At 40.4% G+C, this 7,472-nt stretch overlaps 1 long non-coding RNA gene across 2 annotated transcripts; it reads left to right on the forward strand.

The window, feature by feature from the left end:
• The first annotated feature begins 2,032 nt into the window (after positions 1 to 2,032).
• LOC148292269 (uncharacterized) lies at positions 2,033 to 4,328 on the forward strand. 2 transcript variants are annotated; one of them, XR_015826497.1, is made up of 4 exons: positions 2,033 to 2,434; positions 2,524 to 2,660; positions 3,222 to 3,285; positions 4,055 to 4,328. It is a non-coding gene; the product is annotated as an uncharacterized LOC148292269 (long non-coding RNA). The 2 variants fall into 2 exon arrangements; XR_015826498.1 differs by having other exon boundaries at positions 2,547 to 2,660.
• The last annotated feature ends 3,144 nt before the right edge of the window (positions 4,329 to 7,472 follow it).

Raw genomic sequence — 7,472 nt, forward strand, 5'->3', positions numbered from 1 at the left:
ACTGCCGTTGAACTTGAATTGTCCAATTTCTCACACCAATTGATTTCGGATTGAGCCCAAAACTTGGGCAACATCATAATATGGTGGGAGGAGTCATTTGTTGAGTTTTGAGTGAAATCCAATCGCTAGAAGTATGGAATTCACCAACCACTCCAATTAGGAACGAACTGCCGTTGAACATGAATTGTCCAATTTCTCACACCTATTGATTTCGGATCGAGCCCCAGTCTTGGGCAACATCGTAATATGGTGGGGGGAGTCATTTGGTGAGTTTTGAGTGAAATCCAATCGCTAGAAGTATGGAATACACCAACCACTCCAAGTAGGAACGAACTGCCGTTGAACTTGAATTGTCCAATTTCTCACACCTATTGATTTCGGATCGAGCCCAAAACTTGGGCAACATCATAATATGGTGGGAGGAGTCATTTGGTGAGTTTTGAGTGAAATCAAATCGCTAGAAGTACGGAATTCACCAACGACACCAATTAGGAAGGAACTGCCGTTGAACTTGAATTGTCCAATTTCTCACACCAATTGATTTCGGTTCGAGCCCAAAACTTGGGCAACATCATAATATGGTGGGAGGAGTCATTTGGTGTGTTTTGTGTTGAATCCAATCGCCAGAACTATGAGTTACCCCAACCACTCCAATTTGGAACGAACTGCTGTTGAACTTGAATTGTCCAATTTCCCACACCTATTGATTTCGGATCGAGCCCCAAACTTGGGCAACATCACAATATGGTGGGAGGAGTCATTTGGTGAGTTTTGAGTGAAATCCAATCACTAGAAGTATGGAATACACCAACCACTCCAATTAGGAACGAACTGTCGTTGAACTTGAATTGTCCAATTTCTCACACCTATTGATTTCGGATCGAGCCCAAAACTTTTACAACATCATAATATGGTGGGAGGAGTCATTTGGTGAGTTTTGAGTGAAATCAGATTGCTAGAAGTACGGAATTCACCAACCACTCCAATCAGGAACGAACTGCCGTTGAACTTGAATTGTCAAATTTCTCACACCTATTGATTTCGGATCGAGCCCCAAACTTGGGCAACATCACAATATGGTGGGAGGAGTCATTTGGTGAGTTTTTAGTGAAATCCAATCGCTAGAAGTATGGAATACACCAACCACTCCAATTAGGAACGAATTGCGGTTGAACTTGAATTGTCCAATTTCTCACACCAATTGATTTCGGATCGAGCCCAAAACTTGGGCAACGTCATAATATGGTGGGAGGAGTCATTTGGTGAGTTTTGAGTGAAATCCAATCGCTAGAAGTATGGAATTCACCGACCACTCCAATTAGGAACGAACTGCCGTTGAACTTGAATTGTTCAATTTCTCACACCTATTGATTTCGGATCGATCCCCAGTCTTGGGCCGCATCATAATATGGTGGGAGGAGTCATTTGGTGAGTTTTGAGTGAAATCCAATCGCTAGAAGAATGGAATACGCCAACCACTCCCATTAGGAACGAATTGCCGTTGAACTTGAATTGTTCAATTTCTCACACCTATTGATTTCGGATCGAGCCCCAGTCTTGGGCAACATCATAATATGGTGGGAGGAGTCGTTTGGTGAGTTTTGAGTGAAATTCATTCTTTAGAAGTATGGAATACACCAACCACTCCAATCAGGAACGAACTGCCTTTGAACTTGAATTGTAACAACTCGATCCTTAATTAATTTTCGATTATTATTTTTTTCTAGAAAAAGACTATTTTGCCCCTGGAATATTTTAACGGGTATGAAAGTTGACTTTTTGACCGGGAAGGAATTTGAAAATTTTGATTGGATCGTTATGCAGAGCACGTCGAAACGAGTTCTTAGACACGTAGTGAGCTCGAATCGGAGTTGTAACGAAAAAGTTGCGATAAAGGAATTTGTCCGGTGGCAAACTTGTAAACAGTTCAAAGATGGTTTTTAGAAAACCAGAAAAAAAATCTCTTTTTACTCTCCCGACACGTCTGTTATTGTTGAGCCCCCAAATCTGATAAGCCCAACAAATTCCCTAAATATTCTCTATTCTGCACAAGTCCCATAAACCCATCATAATCCCAAAACCGACAGAACCTCCTCAAGACTTACTGATCTGTTCACAGGTCCAAAGCATCAACTTACTGAGCTCGAAACGAAATAGTTCCTTCTTCAAACTTGTTCGTCTGTCTCATGAGTCGAACATATCCGAAAATTAGCCCAGTCGGAGAAATATAAACACCTCAAACCCCAGTTGGAGTATGAACAGCTCATCTCTGTCTGATACTCTGTGTTAAGCACGGATTTCTCTTTGCATGCGGGTTTCTGTTGCGATTCTTACCTCTATTCCTTCATAACAATTGTTTCTGAGGTCGACATCTACAACATATCCAAATTCCAAGGCAAACGGAGATTTCTATCTACTGTAAATCGTGTTCAAGGTGAGACTAGTCTTCACTTTCATTCTGTTTGCTGGTTTCACTCTAGTGTGCTCTTATTCACTCTTGCATGTGGCCTTCCTCTGATCTAGTGGCTTCGTTCCTTTCATAAAAGTTGTTCGTCTTTGTCTTGGCTATAATCTGTCAAAATTGGAGCTTCATCCAAGAATTGTAGTCATCTCAAGGCTGGTTGAAGTGTTGCCTACTTATTTTGTTCTGCTGTATTGAGGTAGGCTCGAATTCTTTCTTGTGTGTTAATTTCTATTGATCATTCGACAACACTTTCTTCATACAGGTTGTTCCTTAGTTATAGAACTATGACATATCCAAAATTCACAGCAATTTAAGTTCTATAACCATCTGAAACCTTGTTCAAAGTTAGTAAGTCCTCTAGTCTGCTGTTTAAATGCTACAGCACCTTACTCACTCTTGGATGTCGATTTCCTTTGTTCAGATGACCAAGGTTTCTTCTTGAAAGTTGTTCAGTTTCCTGTTTTCTACAACATATCCAAAATTAGTGGTTATTCAATAAGTTTAGACCTCTCGGACAGAGTATAACTGAAACAAACTCCTCTCTCGTTATCAAGTGTTGTTTGGGAGTTTTACTCCTAGGGGGAATTCTTTGTGCATTGCGGAAAGATTCAAGGATTATGGTACACCGGTTCAGCGTACTCGATAAGAATGGTCTTAAACTAGTACACGCACTTTTAGAAGCCGGGGGTCAGGGCTTTAAATTAAATTATTGTGTTGAGCAATTTTATTGATTTAATATTTATGATGGCTTAAATAGGTACTCGGGTACCAGCTGATTCACAGGAGGGACCCTCAAAGGGTCAGAGCAACTCGGACGCACAGTGAGTGGACTTTTGTTTTATAAATGGATTTTATGTTATTAAAGTTTCAATATTTGATCTTGAAGGATTTATTTATGGCTATTACTTTCCGAGCAGGAATAATGAAATTATATATATGTTCTCGATTATATGTTATTATATTTAAATGCAAATGGCTTGGAAAGTAAGAAATGAGGTTTTAATCATATTGAATGATTGGTTGAGGAATAAAATGGTAATTTCCAGGAAGGGCATGTATTTTGTTTTTAAACCACCATAGGTACCCAAAAATGTTGCCTTCGGATAAATTGTTGCTTTCGATTATAATGATGTCCAAGGACATCCCAATTGCCTTCAGATGAGTCAGCGTGCGTTTGACAATTGCCCACAAGTTCGGGGACGCTCAAACTTTGTGGTGCTAGGAATGCGGCTCGGGTGGACCAAGTGTCCTCTGAGTCTTGCAAGGAATGCGGCTCGAGTAACTTTATGCTACCGAGACCTGCTAGGAGGAATTGACGGAAATTATGGAATTGACGGATTTATGATGGGTACACCTAGGTGGAAGGAAATTGTTTCCCTTTATTAATCTCAGATATTTTGTTAATGTTTCACTGAATATATGCTCAGCTATATGTATGAGGATTTGCATGCCTGAATTTTCATACGGATATTGAACATGGATATGATTAAATTTTCTAAATGTTTTAACAGAGGGGTTAGTATGTTGATACCTTATGTTCTAAAACTTTATTTTTGTCCACTCACGTTTTTCAATGTTTTGCGCCCCCAGGCAGTAGTCGTGTACGGGGACATCACCACAGGGCCGTCACTTTCCTCCATCCATCTCCTCCGCTACGTAGGAGTTCTTTTTGTATTTATACTGTTATCTTAAATTCTGAATTAGTTGCTCTGAAGATTTGCCCAAAGATCTTCTGTATGGCCTCAGGCCGGTTAGTTGGTTAAGTTGTTTGGATGTACGTTGAAAGCATGCTGGCGGTTGTGATGTTTTCTTTTTTATATGTATGCTTTCCAACAGGTGAAAATTTGGGAAAAGATTCAGTTTACAGAGGAGACTCTGCCGAATTTTCGGCGGATGTCAAACCTAAAAAGAATTTGGATTTTAGTAAGAAGGGCAAATTAGTCATTTGTGCTTGACACCCGCCAGGTGTCGGACACACACAGGGTTCGACTCGGATTCCAAAGTGGAATTTGGGTCGGGTCTTGTCATGAATTGTCCAATTTCTTACACCTATTGATTTCGGATCGAGTCCAAAACTTGGGCAACATCATAATATGGTGGGAGGAGTCATTTGGTGTGTTTTGAGTGAAATCCGATCCCTAGAACTATGAATTACCCCTACCACTCAACTTTGAAACGAACTGCCGTTGAACTTGAATTGTCCAATTTCTCACACCTATTGATTTCGGATCGAGCCCAAAACTTGGGCAACATCATAATATGGTGGGAGGAGTCATTTGGTGTGTTTTCTGTTGAATCCAATCGCCAGAACTATGAGTTACCCCAACCACTCCAATTTGGAACGAACTGGCTTTAAACTTGAATTGTCCAATTTCTTACACCTATTGATTTCGGATCGAGCCCAAAACTTGGCAACCACTTAATATCGTATTAGGAGTCATTTGGTATGTTTTGAGTGAAATCCAATCGCTAGAACTATGAATTACCCCAACCACTCCAATTTGGAACGAACTGCCTTTGAACTTGAATTGTCCAATTTCTTACACCTATTGATTTCGGATCGAGCCCAAAGCTTGGGCAACATCATAATATGGTGGGAGGAGTCATTTGGTAAGTTTTGAGTGAAATCCAATCGCCAGAACTATGAATTACAACAACCACTCCAATTAGGAACGAACTGCTGTTGAACTTGAATTGTCCGATTTCTCACACCTATTGATTTCGGATCGAACCCAAAACTTAGGCAACATCATAATATGGTGGAAGTAGTCATTTGATGAGTTTTGAGTGAAATCCAATCGCTAGAAGTATGGAATACACCAACCACTCCAATTAGGAACGAACTGCCGTTGAACTTGGATTGTCCAATTTCTTACACCTATTGATTTCGGAGCGAGCCCAAAACTTGGGCAACATCATAATATGGTGGGAGGAGTCATTTGGTGAGTTCTGAGTGAAATCGAATCGCAAGAAGTATGGAATACACCAACCACTCCAATTAGGAACGAACTGCCGTTGAACTTGAATTGTCCAATTTCTTACACCTATTGATTTCGGATCGAGCCCAAAACTAGGGCAACATCATAATATGTTGGGAGGAGTCATTTGGTGTGTTTTAAATGAAATCCATTCGCTAGAACTATGAATAACCCCAACCACTCAAATTTGGAACTAACTGCCTTTGAATTTGAATTGTCCAATTTCTTACAGCTATTGATTTCGGATCGAGCCCAAAACTTGGGCAACATCATAATAAGGTGGGAGGAGTGATTTGGTGTGTTTTGAGTGAAATCCAATCGCCAAAACTATGAATTCCCCAACCACTGCAATTTGGAACGAACTTCCTTTCCACTTGAATTGTCCAATTTATTACACCTAGTGATTTCGGATCGAGCCCCAAACTTGGGCAACATCATAATATGGTGGGCGGAGTCATTTGGTGTGTTTTGAATTAAATCCATTCGCTAGAACTATGAATTACCCCAACCACTGAAATTTGGAACGAACTGCCTTTCAATTTGAATTTTCCAATTTCTTTCCCCTATTCATTTCATATCGCGCCCAAAACTTGGGCAACATCATAATATGGTGGGAGGAGTCATTTGGAGAGTTTTGAGAGAAATTCAATCACTAGAAGTATGGAATACACCAACCACTCCAATTAGGAACGAACTGCCGTTGAACTTGAATTGTCCAATTTCTTACACCTATTGATTTCGGATCGAGCCCAAAACTTGGGCAACGTCATAATATGGTGGGAGGAGTCATTTGGTGAGTTCTGAGTGAAATCGAATCGCAAGAAGTATGGAATACACCAACCACTCCCATTAGGAACAAACTGCCGTTGAACTTGAATTGTCCAATTTGGAACACCAATTGATTTCGGATCGAGCCCAAAACTTGGGCAACACCATAATATGGTGGGAGGAGTCATTTGGTGAGTTTTGAGAGAAATTCAATCACTAGAAGTATGGAATACACCAACCACTCCAATTAGGAACGAACTGCCGTTGAACTTGAATTGTCCAATTTCTTACACCTATTGATTTCGGATCGAGTCCAAAACTTGGGCAACATCATAATATGGTGGGAGGAGTCATTTGGTGTGTTTTGAGTGAAATCCGATCCCTAGAACTATGAATTACCCCTACCACTCAACTTTGGAACGAACTGCCGTTGAACTTGAATTGTCCAATTTCTCACACCTATTGATTTCGGATCGAGCCCAAAACTTGGGCAACATCATAATTTGGTGGGAGGAGTCATTCGGTGAGTTTTCAGTGAAATCCAATAGATAGAAGTTTGGAAAACACCAACCACACCCATTAGGAACGAACTGCCGTTGAACTTGAATTGTCTAATTTCTCACACCTATTGATTTCGTATCGAGCCCGAAACTTGGGCAACATCATAATATGGTGGGAGTAGTCGTTTGGAAGGTTTTGAGTGAAATCCAATTGCCAGAAGTATGGAATACACCAACAACTCCAATTTGGAACGAACTGCCTTTGAACTTGAATTGTGCAATTTGGAACACCTATTGATTTCGGATCTAGCCCAAAACTTGGCCAACATCATAATATGGTGGGAGTAGTCATTTGATGAGTTTTGAGTGAAATCCAATTGCCAGAACTATGAATTACCCCAACCACTCCAATTTGGAACGAACTGCCGTTGAACTTGAATTGTCCAATTTCTTACACCTATTGATTTCGGATCGAGCCCAAAACTTGGTCAACAACATAATATGGTGGGAGGAGCCATTTGGCGTGTTTTGAGTGAAATCAAATCCCCAGAACTATGAATTACCACAACCACTCCAATTTGGAACGAATTGCCTTTGAACTTGAATTGTCCAATTTCTTACACCTGTTGATTTCGGATAGAGGCCAAAACTTGGGGAACATCATAATATGGTGGTAGGAGTCATTTGGTGAGTTTTGAGTGAAATCCAATCGCTAGAAGTATGGAATACTCCAACCACTCCAATTAGGAACGAACTGTCGTT

Source organism: Prunus avium, chromosome 8 (genome assembly GCF_965620075.1).
Source record: "Prunus avium chromosome 8, drPruAviu1.hap1.1, whole genome shotgun sequence".
In the NCBI taxonomy this organism is placed as follows: Eukaryota; Viridiplantae; Streptophyta; class Magnoliopsida; order Rosales; family Rosaceae; genus Prunus; species Prunus avium.